Source organism: Sparus aurata, chromosome 13 (assembly GCF_900880675.1).
Source record: "Sparus aurata chromosome 13, fSpaAur1.1, whole genome shotgun sequence".
NCBI classification, from domain to species: Eukaryota; Metazoa; Chordata; class Actinopteri; order Spariformes; family Sparidae; genus Sparus; species Sparus aurata.
Window position 1 is genome coordinate 7,604,094 of NC_044199.1, and position 15,027 is coordinate 7,619,120.

Sequence of the window (15,027 nt, forward strand, 5' to 3'; positions counted from 1 at the left end):
GTGCCATACTACCTTAAATGCTAATGCTAGATATGCAAAACTTCTTTTTTGGTTTTGTTTTTTCCGATTAATTTTCTAAGAGGGGACACAAGCTATAATCATGGAGAAAAAAAAAAGAAGATTTTATGTAAAAGATATTTCATATTTTTTTAAAGAAGCATACCAATGATTACCACTCGAGTCATAATATCAGTCGTAGTGCTGTTTCAAAAATAACCTGTTTTAAATGTTTGTACCCAGGTTATTTTTTCTAGATGATACTGTTGTTGTTCTCTTAACTCTCTCAGAAAAAAAGTTTTATCAATAATTCTAAAAACTTTAACCTTAGATATTCTGGGAGCTGCTTTTTGTTTGAATCTGTCACCAGTGTTCGCATACATTGACATTATAGAGGTAGAAAAATAAAACAGGCTCCATTAAAACAGAAAAACCTCTTTGCTCGAGTTAGCAGGTGTTAGAGGATCGAGGCTGATTATTAGATGGTTTAAATGTCATGTATTGACGTCGTAGCAGCACCCGAAAATCTGTGACCCACTGCTGAGATGAATGACAGCAGTGAAGATTATTTTAAAGGCACCGTGTAGTTTTGGAGAAGAAATTCGAACTCAGAAAAAAAGGTTTCATAACTGAGTAAACAGGCTGTTCTCAGAGGTAAATAAGGTCCCCAGAACACTGTTTTGAAGCTAGAAAGGTGGCAGGGTCCGCCATATATAAACAAAGTAAAAACAAAAACTGTGTTGTCCTTTAAGCTCAGTTTGTTTATTCAGTCATGAAAACAAACAGGTTGTTTATTTAGTTTGTTTAGGCATTCAAAAACAACCAGCCGCCTCTTCAGATGAAACATTTCTCCCACAAAACTACGTAGTGCACCTTTAAAAACGTACTCAATGCAGCACATCGTGGAGCGTGTCCACTGTTCAAAACCTGCTGGATTTATTATACAGGCAGCTGTGTTTCAAGCAAAAAAAAACAAAAAACGATCCTATTAATAAACAAGCCAATTCAATTTAGGAGCTCAAGCTGTGTGCACACTCAAGCCACAGAATGAGGGTTTGTTTTGTTTTTAGTATAATTTCAGTAAAACATAATTTAGGTTTTTACGCCAGTTGTTTAATTTATTTCACCTCATGGGGTCTTAAATTGAATACTGTTACATTAATAGATAAGATTAGTGCCCGTTCACTTGTCATGTCCGGTATGGACCGTCAAATTACATACAGTATGTACAGCAATGGCAGCTTTGCTCAAAAGAGAAATTATTCCGATAAATCCAGCAAGTATACAGGACAATGTGTTGAAATACCCCTAAAGAAAAGTCAGATAATAGTTAACTGATAAAAGTAATTGACAAAACAAGAAAAGTAGTTTTGGCCCCAAACTATAGAAAAACAAACAAAGTCATTTGTTTAAAAAAGTAGTAATAAGTATTAAAGCTTATGTTTGCCTCATTGCACATTTTGATGTCAAAAATATCTCTAAAAGTAGAAAAACAGTGAATCTAATAGGAGTCAGTCATTTAAGTGTACCAACTTAGAATTAAACAGTGTTCCTCTACTTCATTGTCCCTCGAATTTATCCAAATACTTCATCAAATACTAAAGTAGAACTCAGTCCACCGGCGAACAGATACTAGAGGCTCATTAGCAGCTGCACTGTAGTTGTTTCGCATTTTGCTGCCGTTTCATCAACAAAAAAAAACAATAACAGCGCTACAAAACATATAGTTGTGTTTGTTTCACTGTTGCAGCAGCGCCCGGCGTCGCTTTACACTATAATTAAACTGAGAAACTCAAACTTGAAATGGCTCAATCTTCCCTTTACCACCCCCGACATCAGAATTGGCTCTCTTCTCTTTGTTTTGTGATCCTGTAGCTTGGACTTTAAGGTAGCATGGCTCTGTTGCTGTAATTTTCATTTTATCTCAAAAACTGACAGCAGTTTACAGCTGATGAATGTTACACATCTTAGTAGACTAGCTTATCCATTATTGGGGAGAGGGGGAGGGGGTCGTGGTTTAAAAGAAAAAAAAATAATCAAAAAAGAAAAAAAGTCAACCTGGAAGGTGTTGACATTTGTAGTGTACTACCGTATCCATTTAAACTTGAATCTTGAGGCAAGTGCTAGGCAATGGCCAAACAATTTTATCCCATCCGTTGTAGGGGGGGGAAAGATCCGACCCTGAGAAACACACAAGCTTCTGAGATTCCTGTCGTTCGGGATTGGAGTCTGTATTCTGGATATGAACAATCACACAGGACTGTTTCAGCCTCTGCGACGTTTTCCGATTAATTAGACTGACTTTGAAGGCTCATTGAACGTTCTTGAGCACTTATATACCCCCAAAAGAGGCTTAATCATAGTGGTGCTAATGGTTTTTTAAAAGCCAGACAATGTGCCCCTTATCTCTGAGAGATACCGGATACTGTCACGGTGACCACAAAAGTTAGTGACCAACGTTTATAGTGTCGACGATCGCTTTCATTCTCACAAATCCAGACTGAACTCTCCCGAGGCGACAGGAATGACACGAGTTCGGCCGTGCCGGTCTGTGTTTTTAAGGGTGAATTTCCCCCTTCAGTCCAAACCATTGCCATCTCACCCATGCTCATTATGAAATATGTACACACAAGTTGCAATATATATGTGTATAGATGAATATATATATACTTGCAAAAAACCCTCACTCATTTCGAAACTGAACAAAGTTAGACTGGAGACCTCAGCTGTATACAGAATAAATCCTCAGCTCCACACATACACACACCCAGGTTTCATATAGCAGAACCCGTCATCGTTAGCTTATACGTTCACCCGACACGAGAGTTTTCACCCCTGGCGTGTTTTGTCGAGTTTGGAGCAGACCGCATGGCCTAGAGGGGGAGCCTGGGAGCTCTTCAGACTGCACGGACGGCAGTGTGAGGCTCCGCTGTGCTTCCGTGTTCGTGCAGGCTGAGCACAGAGCTCTCTCCGCTGCTGTCTGCCCATTCCTAACACTTGCCCCTTTTTTTTATGTTAACCGACTTTTTATGGCGAGAGACAGACAGACTTGACTGACATCTGAAAGCATCTTTCAGGTTATCATATGGCTTGCTTAAGCCCTGTTGTAAAATATACTAAAAAAGGAAAAAAAAGAAAAAAAGATAATAATAATGGTAATAATAATAATGGATGGGGGTCTCTCACATATCAAATGTGGAAAGTCTAATTTTATATTTGTATTTTCAAATAATAATATTGACAAAAAATGTCTGTGAAAGGTTTCCATCCTCTACTGTGGTCCAGAAATTGATGTGTCTGTCTGGAAAATAAATAAAATAAACTGAATTGTTATATTACTTGTTTTCACTGTTTCATTGTATTTTTATTTTTATACATCTACAAAGAAGGGAAACAATCTGATATATTTATCTACGCATTTCCACAGCGAACCATCACATCAAAGAGACATTACCCACTCTCCATGCTGTTTAGCATCTGCTGACATCCTATAAACCGGCACAAGACTTTCTGTTTATTATAAAAAGACAACAGTGTTTTCGCCGTTTTTGTTTTTTTTTTCATTCTGCATCTTCACTCGACCGCACACTCAGCATCTCGGCGCGGGGGATCCTTTAAGGTCACTCATAAGTCAGCAGGATTAATAGAGTCTGAGCACTGAAGATGCATTTTGAGGAAGCGGCTGAACAAACAAGAGCTGGCGTGTAATTCTGCTGCCCCTCAGTGGTCTCTCGCAGCGCTGGGAGGAAGGAGGGAGGAGGAGGAGGAGAAGGAGGTGGAGGAGATGCAGCGCGCCATCCACCACTGATGCTTTATTTATTTTTTTCATCAGCGGTATCACATGGAGAGCATCAATATTAGCTGAGGCTCAGTGTATAAACGGGATGAGGATGTGATGAGTAGATGAGCAAACAGGCTGCTGCATGACAGAGCCGTACAATAGCGAAGTGACACACACACACACACACACACACACACACAGGCGGAGTGCTCAGGGTTTTTACCTTTCATGTGTTTGTCACAGTGTGATTAGTTCTGGAGAATTTCATTTCAGATGCCAGGAACAAAAATCTGATTCCGAGTCATTTTCCCGCAGCGAGTCCCGAAAGAATGAACCACTGAAAATGTCAGAATAATTTCTTCTAGCAATGACTCTCCTCCTTCTGTTTACTAAAAAGACTCGTATAGAACTGTGTGTGTGTTATTAAATACTGTATCTTGTACTGGCAACCACAGACGTAGCTTATAATAATAATAAAAATTATGTATTGAACACTTTATAATGGCCCCCGTCATTAAGTAGTACATTTATAGTTAATTAAACTTTAGTTATCGTTATTTCACTGACAATAAAAATCAATTGAATGCTTTATTAACATGTATTAAGCAATTGTAATTCATAAATAAACGGTTTGATACTTGATTCTTAACAGTAACTATCAACTAAGGTGTAATTAACTTTAAATGTAGCATTAATTAATGATGGTTGCCTTGAAGTATAAGCTAATATTCTCTCTTCAGCATCTCTTTTTGACTCTGTGATAGATTGGAATTGTTAAACCTAAAGTTAGTGTTGCATTGAGATTCAGGGATCAGGCTTCTTTTAATGCGGCTGCTTGTCAGGTGAGACTAACAGGCCGACAGCTTCATCACTCATTCGGACAAGGTGATCTATAATTCTGACTGGGATCAATACTGCGGCCCGGCTCTTGTTTTTCAGAGCCCGGGCGCTACAAGTTTAGATCACAGCGCAGCCTTTGTTTGCATTTTTTTGGTGTTTGTGTAATGGCCGCAATGATCATCCAATTGACGAGTCTGGACTTTTTGTTGTTGTTGTTGTCGTTTGTTTTTTTCACTTTTACTGAAGCTGTTTGTGATTTCTGTCTCTCTCTGACAGAACGGTGTGGAGGCCAGTCAGAAGGTCTGTGCATCGAGCTGCAATGACCTGCTGATTATGTGCACGAATTAATTGTTTAGTCTATAAATGTCCCAAAAAAACATTGAAATGACAAATGGTGTCTTTTGTCCAATTAACGGCCCAAAATCCAGAAACTCTGTGAGAAAGACCTTTTAAGAAACCGGAACCAGCAGTTTTGCTTAAAAAAAAAAGACTGAAATGATTCATCAATCTTCTAAAATAGTTGGCAATTAATTTTCTTTTGATCAACTAATCAATCAATCAAATAAAAGGTGCATCTCTATTATGTAACACACAAACATTTGGTGCAGAAGCAGATCAAATATTTAGTCGGAACGCTTTGGATGCAATGTATTTTTATTAATTTTTTTCGAAACGCTAACAAAAAATTTCATTTTATTTACACAAACGTGTTGTTAAATTCCAGGAATTCTAGAAGACTAGTTCACCAACATTAAGCACACTTAGATTAAAGACATTTCTAAAAGAGAAATTTGTTAAAACGGTTGAAAAATGACTGGAGTTTGGTCCTGGTCACTGTAATTAGCAGACAAACCATCAAACAGTTGATCCATAGTGAAGCTGTCTTGTTTTTTTTTTTTTCTTTTTTTAGAACATACAGGCCTAACTGGTTGACCTTTCCAGTCCACCAGCCTTTTAATTAAGTGCTAATTAAAAGTGCCATTACGATCAGAGAGCTCGACACTCATCGGCCCTCAAATACAAGGATTCAGGTCCTTTGGTGGAACACTGCAGGACAATCAGCAGTCATTATGGGAGCTAAATGTCAGCTCGCAGCAGCGGCAAAAAAAGGGAAAAGCTGTTATTAATCTGCGGAGCCGAAGTTTGTTTTGGAATATAAGATGATAAAGAGTAATATTTGAGCAGTTATCACTCATCTCTATCCATGAGTCCAAGAGTCCCTGCTGTAATTCTATGTTTATTTTATATTTAAAGGGGGACTCTGTAGTTTGTGGAATTTTACAATATTAATGAGATGACACGAGCTCAGAAATATTATTCTTTATTTTTGAACAAACAAGCTGTTGTCAGAGGAAGATGAGGTCCCCAGAGCACTGTTTGAAGCTAGGAAGGTGGCAGGGTCCGCCACACGTAAACAAAGTGAAATGAAATTGTGTTGTGAGAGTTTAGATTTCTTTTGCTTGTTTAAATCAGTCAATGAAGATCTTTCTCTTCTGAGTTATGTCTTCGATACAGAAATTCAGAGGGTTCACCCACATTTCTACTGCCAGCGTACATACATACATACATACATACATACATACATACATACATACATACATACAGAGACACACACTTGACCAAATCTTAGCGCATTAGGCAGCATGTCACCGGCTCGTTTGACGGCCTCGCCTCATACCGGCGGCTCTGTGTGAATTTCCCATGGGCCGGTGCTAACAGGCCGAATGTGACAGCTCCCTGGCAAACACAAACAAGCCACAGTGTGCAGAAGAAATGTCACGGCGAGGATGCAGCATGGGTAACGACGCTCCGGCTCCGGCCGGTGTGGAGGTGTAATGAAGAAGTGGCGGTTCAAGAGGCGCCTCTGCTGCCTGCCACCTCGCCGTGCGTCAGCTTGAAAAGCAAAGGAGAGAAGCTGGAGAATACCTCGGCCCGCCATGCATATTCATGTGGTGATGTGGTGCTGCAGCCCCCGTCCTCAGCCTGCGAGGACACCTCAGGGCCCCTCAGCATTTATTAACGGTAATTAAGAGCTAGTCTGAGATGCCTGCATGTTTAATTGCCAATTACAGGTAGGTTAGATATAGATGAAAATGACAGCTATTTATATAGTACATCAGCCCTAAATAATCAAGTTTACACCTTGAAAATGGGAATGGAATGAAAGGTTGGGAAGCATCCAGGATCCTCACGCGAGCCCGGCATTGTAGGAATTCAAGTGCAATAATGAGCAATGTTCAATGGATATGCACTTAATTTTATGTGCATCACTAAATTATCTCCCTGCACAGCCATGTAATGGTTGCTCCTCTTTTGAAGCGGAAAATTTTTTTGACAGAGCTGTGTAATAGAGTCAATAGTTGATGGGAAGACTGCTGTGGATGGGGAGATGAGGCACTCAGGTGGCTGTTTCCTCCCAGACTGCAGGCCTAATGTAGCCTTTGGCATGGAAATTGACGTGACATTGATGGGCACTCTCCCGCCGGCAGAGAGTCGTGCGCCTGCACAGCCTTCCAATTCACTAATAATTGCTGATTAAAAACTAGTTAAGAGTCCATGAAAACTCAAATGTGCATTAACCAAATGACCTTCTGGGAATGGCAAATAGTCTGCAGCCAGGAACGCGGGCGGCTTCACATGTGGAACCGGTCCCTGGATTGTTTTTGTAGAGGGTGAAGATTAGGAACAAACAGCAGCTGTGCGACGCTGCTGAGTTTCTCTCAAGAATCGCCTTCATTGTCTCCTCGGCTCGTATGACCTTTACCTCACGAAAGAGGAGTTGACATGTTGATATCCTCCTGAACGTGTCTGGAGTGACTCCAGAAAGAAATTATGACTGGTAACATAATCTGAATTTAAAATGAGTGTCATAATCTAAAAATGTTTTTTTTTTTTTTTTTTAAACTAAGCTTTTATTGTTTACAGATTTTAGATTCAATTAATTAGCTGCAGATAACATTAATAAATTATGCAGGGAGTGCTGCTCAGGTGTGAAATACGGTGTCAGTCTGGTGCTCTTCAGTTTGGGAATCCTCTGAGGCACTCGAGGGATTAAAGAGTTAAAAAAAAAAAAACAACTTTAATATCTTATATCTGTCGAATCAGAGTGACAAAATGCGTTTTACTTTATTAATCGATGTTGGCAACACCTCAAACACACTCAGGGATTTCACTACTTTACTTAAAGCGCCCAACAGCCACTTCTGATTAGAAGTGCTGATTATATTATAAGTGATTAAATTGTATTCCAACTTTGATCCTCGCAAAAAGAAATGAGTGACCCGCTGTTGATATTTGACCTTGTAAGTCATTCATGACTGCTTATAAATAACGGCATGCAAATGATAACTCTGTTTATAATGCATTAGACACCGGCGTCACAATGAGTTATGATTATCGCCGTAAAGTATTAGGAATATTCATGAGTTGCTATAATTATGCAGTGCTACAGGTGCATCATTAGTCATTACAAGCATGTTCATGGTGTGTTATAACAACTTATACATAAGAATTAGGTTTTTAAACGGCGAGTATGGGCATATTTTTGAATTGCTTGATCACATTTTACAGTGCATGTGTGTGTTTTTCTTGTCTACTCTTCATCATTTGACATGTTGTTTTTTCCTACTTATCCACTGACAGTTGCGCAAAAGCTCAACATAAAGCCTATCATGGGAATATGATTTTTTTTAGCTTTGCAGAACCCTCGTCTCCGGTGTTTTATGGTTCAATGCAGAGAAGAAATAAACATACGCTTGTGTCCCTGCTCCTCTCTCATATTATCCACCAGATGAGGCATTACATGCTTTACAAAGGCCATCAGGTTTGGCCCAGATCACAGAGGATGCAGCTGTCTGTTCATTGTTCATCATCATTGTCTTCGCGGATCTGATGTGCCGCGATCGATAGCCGCCTTAGAGCAACAGACTGCACTGTAGAAAAAGCAGGTAAGAGTGTCAATTATTACCGGAGGACAGGGCAAAAAAAATACAGGGTGAATGCCGAGAGGGAGGGAGGGAGGGAGAGGTATTGGTGTAGATGAGATCATTACTAATGGATTAATGATTCCTCGACTTGGTGCTGCAAATCTCCAGCTTTTATGGCCATTTTGCAGCCTCTACTTTGGGGGGGAGGAGAAGAATATACCTCCCTGCCCGGCGACGTTTTTTTTTCCAGCGCATCTCTCCGGTCCTTCCCTGTGCAGAGGCATCCCAAAAAACTATCATGACAGCAATTACATTAATGAGAGATGAACGTGTGTGTGTGTGTGTGTGTGTGTGTGTGTGTGTGTGTAGCTGCCAGGCTGCCGAGCTGTTTATTGCCGACAGGTCAAGAGGCCTGCTAAATCTAATATTGTTTTAGTGGAGCAGCCAGAGTGTGTGTCACTTACAACACTGTGACATTTTGCCATCGAATTGTTCCCCAGTGGAAAACATCCTCGTGCTGATTATTTCTCAACACAATGCACTGACTAATCGTACAAAGAAACATATATATACATGCAGACTCAGAGTAAAATTTCGCAGCTTTCATACTGGATTTGTGACAAATTTGAAAGCCGCGTCAGAGAAATGGCCCCGGAGTATCTGCTCTGACACCTCTGATGTCAGGGGTGGAGGTGTCTTGACAGGGCAGTGTCATGCTGCTGTGATGTGGTTTTATCAAAAGTATCGCTGTTATGATACAAATATTATGATCCGTAGAGGAAAAAAAAAAGCCTGCGTCGCTGCCTCTAAAGTCATTCCGGGTGCTAATGAGAGCTGTGACCTACCGAGCATGAGAAAAGGAACAAAAGCGCATCCACTGGTTGACTCTGCCATTCAGAGGTTCGTATCAGATAAAAGGTGATTTATGTGAAATGTCAAGTAATCTGACACGAGTCTGCTCGCGAGAAAACACAGCGGAAGGTTTCAAAAGGCAAGGTCGAAGTCAAGGTCGTTTTCATATTTCATCGGGAGATTTTGATACGCAGCGTGGCAAATGATGCAAGCGCCCAGTGCTTAATTTCTGCTGTTGAGGAGAACCGTGAAAACAGGAGACTAGTTATTTTCAGATGGCATAAAGTAGCTTGGGATCATGGGAGTTGTAGTCTTCATTGTTAAACAACCACCAGAGAGCGTCGCAGGAATGAGTCTGGAGATGATTTAGCATTTGTGCACTTCTGGTTCCCTCATCATAAAGTCTGTGGGTTTGTTGAATGGATTGTCCTGAATTAAGGTCTGTGCTTGGTTAATAAAGGACAAGTTCACCCGTAAAAGGAAAGTCCAGTCATTTTCTACTCAGCCTCGTTCAGATTGAAAGTCAGGTGACGTTTCTTGGTCCACAAAGCATTTCCAGAAGTTCTGAGGCAGAACAGCATTGCGTTACATACAGGAAATTGTTATGAAACTTATGAAAACAACTGAAAAAAAACCTACAGCTGGGCCAGCGTAATCCAAACCTCTGGAAAATATGTTATTTACACCCTTGAAGGGCAGTCGAGCTTGTGCGACCCTTTAGACAGCATGTGGCTAATGCTTTTAGCTCAGCAGCTACAAAGACAATTTAAGCCTTAAATACAAATGCATGTCATTCTAACTCGAGCTCTACATCTTGTGGATTGATCGATTTAGAGCAACGTATGGATAGTACATGCCAGTATAATGAGGAGACCTGGTAGTTTGACCGTAATGTAGGTCATTTTTAGCCTAACGTTAGCTTTTGACTTCTGCCGACCCCATTTACACTAAAAATAAATCATAAAAGATGTGTTCATCTTGTTAAACAAAACATGTTAGTGTCGTAACGTTTTGTTTCGCACAGAGCTCATTTTAGTCGCGGGAACTAGCACAGCGCTAAATTCCAGCTTAGCCTACTGATGATGAAAATGTTTCCGATGAGACAGAAATGAAGTGTTTCTCTGAGGTATCATCATCTGATGTTGTGCTGGAAGTTAAAGTGATAGGCGACCGAATGAAACGCACCAAAACATTAAAAAAAAAAAAAAAAAAAAAAAACAAGAAAAAACGTATTTCTCTGCGTTTGAACATCGTTGGAAACATTCGGGATGATCTAACTCCACTTCTGAACAACAACGTTCTAGTTTTGTTTTCGATATTTTAACATTAACATAAGAAATGTCACAAAACGCATGTTTGAGAAATAAATAAATAAACGGCAACCCAATAAACTGAATAGTGAATAATATAATTTATTTGCAGACACGAACTGAAACCTGTGCTGACAAACAGGTGAATGAACTGTAGTTACAGCTTGATGGCCGTATGAAAGAAAGGTGATATAGTTTATGTTTTTTTAAGTAGGTTTTTTTGTTAATGGCAAGAGCAATAGGCAATTCCGAGCCATAGCTTTCTTTTTCATGTTTTTTTTTCTGTCTGTGTGTGTGTGCGCGTGCGTTCTTCTGTGTGTTTAGACAACACATACTCTTATCAATCTCTGCACAATAACAGAAAACAATTTGCTAATGTTTTGAAAATAGCTTTCCCTTCCCCTGCTCCAGCATTGAGAGATGTATGCACAATTTCATAAACACAATCAGAGCGCTGAATGGCGGCACTGATATTCTGAAAAAAAAAAAAAAATCTCATTATTGTTCCTGAGCTATGGAAAAGCAGTCAATGGCCCATATCACACAAAAATGCCCTCCCTCCTCCTCCACAGCAGCCCACCAGCACACAAAGCTTAATTCGACCTAGCAGCAGACAATATGCAGCAGTTTGCTGAGAGAATAATACTGATGACCACAAAGAAATCATCAGCAGGCCAGCTGCACACGCCGCAGTCTTCAGGAAGCACCGGCGGCCCCTGCTGCTGAGATCATGTGGACGCACCAACAGGCCGCCGTGTCATGTGTTGGTTTTACATGTCTCGAGCTGCAGGACAGGTCAATACAGCTGGACCGTGTCATGTCCGATTCCAATAATTCAATAAATCTGGATCTCTTTCGTGCAGAGCTGAGGAGGTGCCGTGACCCGTGTCACAGCGGCTGTCCTGCGTGGATGGATTTTCCAGTCTTTTGTGACTCACTCACTCATGAACAAGTGTCAAGACGAGTGGTCGCGGAGGAGTGCGAGTAAACAGAAGATGAATGATCGGCCTCGTGGGACTACATGCACAGAGTGTGAGTAACTGGTGTTTGTGACCAGACGGACTAGAAGTGGAGATGGACTGAGACTGCGGATATGGACAGCTGTAGTGATGGATGATGACAGTCGGCTGCATAAACAGAGGAGTTCAACGAGCCGTCATAGGTGCATGTGTACCGAGACTCCTCAACTCTGCCCTGCAGCTTCATGGTCCTCAGAGGATGGATCCCTCTGACTGGTGGTTCAGTGTAAAAATATCTAAAAGCTGCACTGTGAATATTATTTTTGTTCAATACATTCAAGAATTAATTAACATTACTAACCAGATGTGAAGAAATAACAGTTTTAAAGATGTATTTCTTTCGTGTTGCACAGATATCTACAGAAGTTAGCATGCTAGCCAGCTAGCCCTGGTCCATCCTTTCTCACAATACCACTTTGTACTTTGTACCCTGGTTGAAGTCGCTGCAGACTGCTAGCTGCCTGTCTAACTGAGCTAATTAGCCAATTGCATTTACACTTGACAGTTCACATCAACCTCAGCTGTACTTTTTTTGTTTGGTTCCAGTTAGCAACTGTTAGCATGCTAACAGCCAACACGAAGATGGTGAACCTGGCAGGCTGAACTATTACACACTGAATATCAGCAAATAACAATATACGTTAGCATCGTCACTGTGAGCATGTTCCCATGCTAGCATTAGCGTTGCACCTCACCGAGGTGCTAACACAGCTGCTTGGAAGTCAGAGGTAAGAATTTCCTGATTGAAATTTCAAATTTTCTAACCCAGAATTGCTCCAGGTGACAACACCAGAAGTTAACAAAAATCTTGGCTGACCATAAGAAAATGATGTCTCTACCATCAGCAGTGCAGCCTCTGTGCATATAGAGACGAAACATTTCTCTGTGGGCCACCAAATTCTATTTTTGAACCAAAATACTCACCATGACTTATCAAACCCAACAAAACTAACATCTAATTTATTGTCGCTTTAGTAAAATATAGCCTGTATCATGTTGAAAACCCAGGCTCAGACCCAGAAAATGGTAAGAATTATTTTTGTTTTTTATGCATCCTCAAAAGTGCATCTGGGTCAGTCGGCTCACATAAACTGAGAGATTAAATGATCTACTAGCCAATGTTTGAGTGAATTTCCTCGTTATGCCAGCGACCTTCACATGAGGGGCCCCGGCCATCTCCGTTGTCATATCAGAGTGTATGAGGGCAGCTGGAGCTCAGGAAGAAGAGACAGTCGTCCAATCATGAGGTTGTCTCGATTCAAATCCTTGGCACAATTAAGCTTTCAACACCATGACGGACAACCTTAGAGCACCACTGGAATAAAATCCTAGAAAGAGTGTGTGTTTCTGAAATATAAATGTGTACGGAATGCGTGTTAAACACAGTGACATGAGCCGTGCACTTTGCGGCCCCTGGTATATTGCGATTTCACAGTCTGCTAAAGCCTTTTGAGCCCTCGCACCTTCCTGCACTCGCACATTCTCGCCGAGCTCGCGGCTGATGTTAATTAAAGTCTGCGAGGGTTTTTTCGCTGTCTTAAGGCTCAGTGTGGACATCGGGGACATCGGGAATTTGTTCTATGAACCCTGATGTACATCAGATCAGTTGCAAACTCTGGAAAGTGCTTGAGTGTGACATTTGATGATGTAAGGTTTATGGTGTTCCCCGACAGATCACTTAATGTCAGGGACTGTCTGCTCACAGCTGATATATTCATCCCAGAAAGCAAGGGGGGGGGGGGATACACTCGGATGATACACTGCGGCTGGTTTCTGTTCCTGTCAAGAATGAATATCAGCGCTCAATAGAAAAACTGTTCCATAAAACACTTCTTGACCCGCACCGCCGAGAAATGTCATGTATCACGTTTTCTGTCAGCCAAAACCGAACGCAACAGAGGAATAAGACCACGGATTATTGAGCAATGTCGTACAAATATGAGGCCTGATTAATGGACGCACAATTACACACGGCTGTGGAGAAGCCGGCCGTTCAGTGTCACTTCTGACACTCTGCGCCACAGAGCAGCCCCATTCAAGCAGAATGCAAATGTGTCTTTGGACAGACTTTAGATACACAGTTTGTCTTGAATATATTCTTTTGATGTAATACAGAGCTTTTACCTCTTCTTAAACATGTAGGCCTATAGTGCTTTTTTTAATGTCACCTGATTACAGACTTTTCTTCATAATGGCAAGCAAGAGATGAAAAGCAACCACTGTACATGAGCAATTTCAAGTTTGATGTTACTTTATCGTTATACTATACGTTACATCAGGGCGGTTGCCAGGATAAATTTGTTGGCAGTTAACGTTTCTGCCAACCCGTAACAAATTCACATTTTGCCATACTGACATTCCTGCAATACGAGTCATATGATGCTCACATAACACGGTTGTGAGCGTGATGAGCTTGTAAAATAAGCGAAGCAACTTTTAAGTTTAAACCTGTTCGTCGCAACATTTTACGTTCGGGACCCTTAAGAGAAAAGCTGTCTCAGATTTCCTTTCGTTGTTAGCTGTAGACTGCTCACACGGTTTTATTTGAATAACTGTTTGGGGGTCAAAAAGGTCAAATTACTGAAGAATAGATAGATAGATAGATAGATAGATAGATAGATAGATAGATAGATAGATAGATAGATAGATAGATAGATGGATGGATAGATAGTTAGATCTCATTTGCATAGGTCAAATTACTGAAGAATAGATAGATAGATAGATAGATAGATAGATAGATAGATCTCATTTGCATATTCAAACATAAAATATCAGAAAATGTGTAATCCCAAAAAATGTATCTTCTTATTGTACTTAAGTAATCGGTTACTCACCTGTAGTATCTCCCCCTTAAGTAATGGAATATGTCTCCCATCACCAGGCGGATACTCTTAACTCATGTACATGTCTCGTTGATGGATGTATGTCAGAGATGGAGATTTATTTACAGACGTCCCTGAGACATAAATGTTATTTCTGATGAATTGAAGCAGGAAAGATACATTTTTTAAGGTCTGTGGGACACGATTTTCACCGACAGAAGAAACAAAGTTGTTTTTTGCTTTTCAGAGCTACAGTAAATTGATTGAATTGTAAAGAGACAGATAGATAGATAGATAGATAGATAGATAGATAGATAGATAGATAGATAGATAGATAGATAGATAGATAGATAGATAGATGTCAATCTAGCTCTTAAGATTGGTGATGTAGTGGAAGTCCTGGCCTGATCAGGCGTATTGTCTTTCTGATCTTGCTCTGTGAGGACGTTTATTTGTTTTCCTTCACCGGAAGGGTCACCC

General features: G+C 40.6%; 1 protein-coding gene across 5 annotated transcripts in view; it reads left to right on the forward strand.

The window, feature by feature from the left end:
* Positions 1-3,335, forward strand: part of LOC115593785 (RNA-binding protein Musashi homolog 2) — a 263,938-nt gene extending 260,603 nt beyond the window's left edge. For all 5 annotated transcript variants that reach the window (XM_030437449.1, XM_030437448.1, XM_030437451.1 and 2 more), the window contains one exon: positions 1-3,335. This exon is cut by the window's left edge. The gene's annotated coding sequence lies outside the window, so the exon portion shown is untranslated.
* The last annotated feature ends 11,692 nt before the right edge of the window (positions 3,336-15,027 follow it).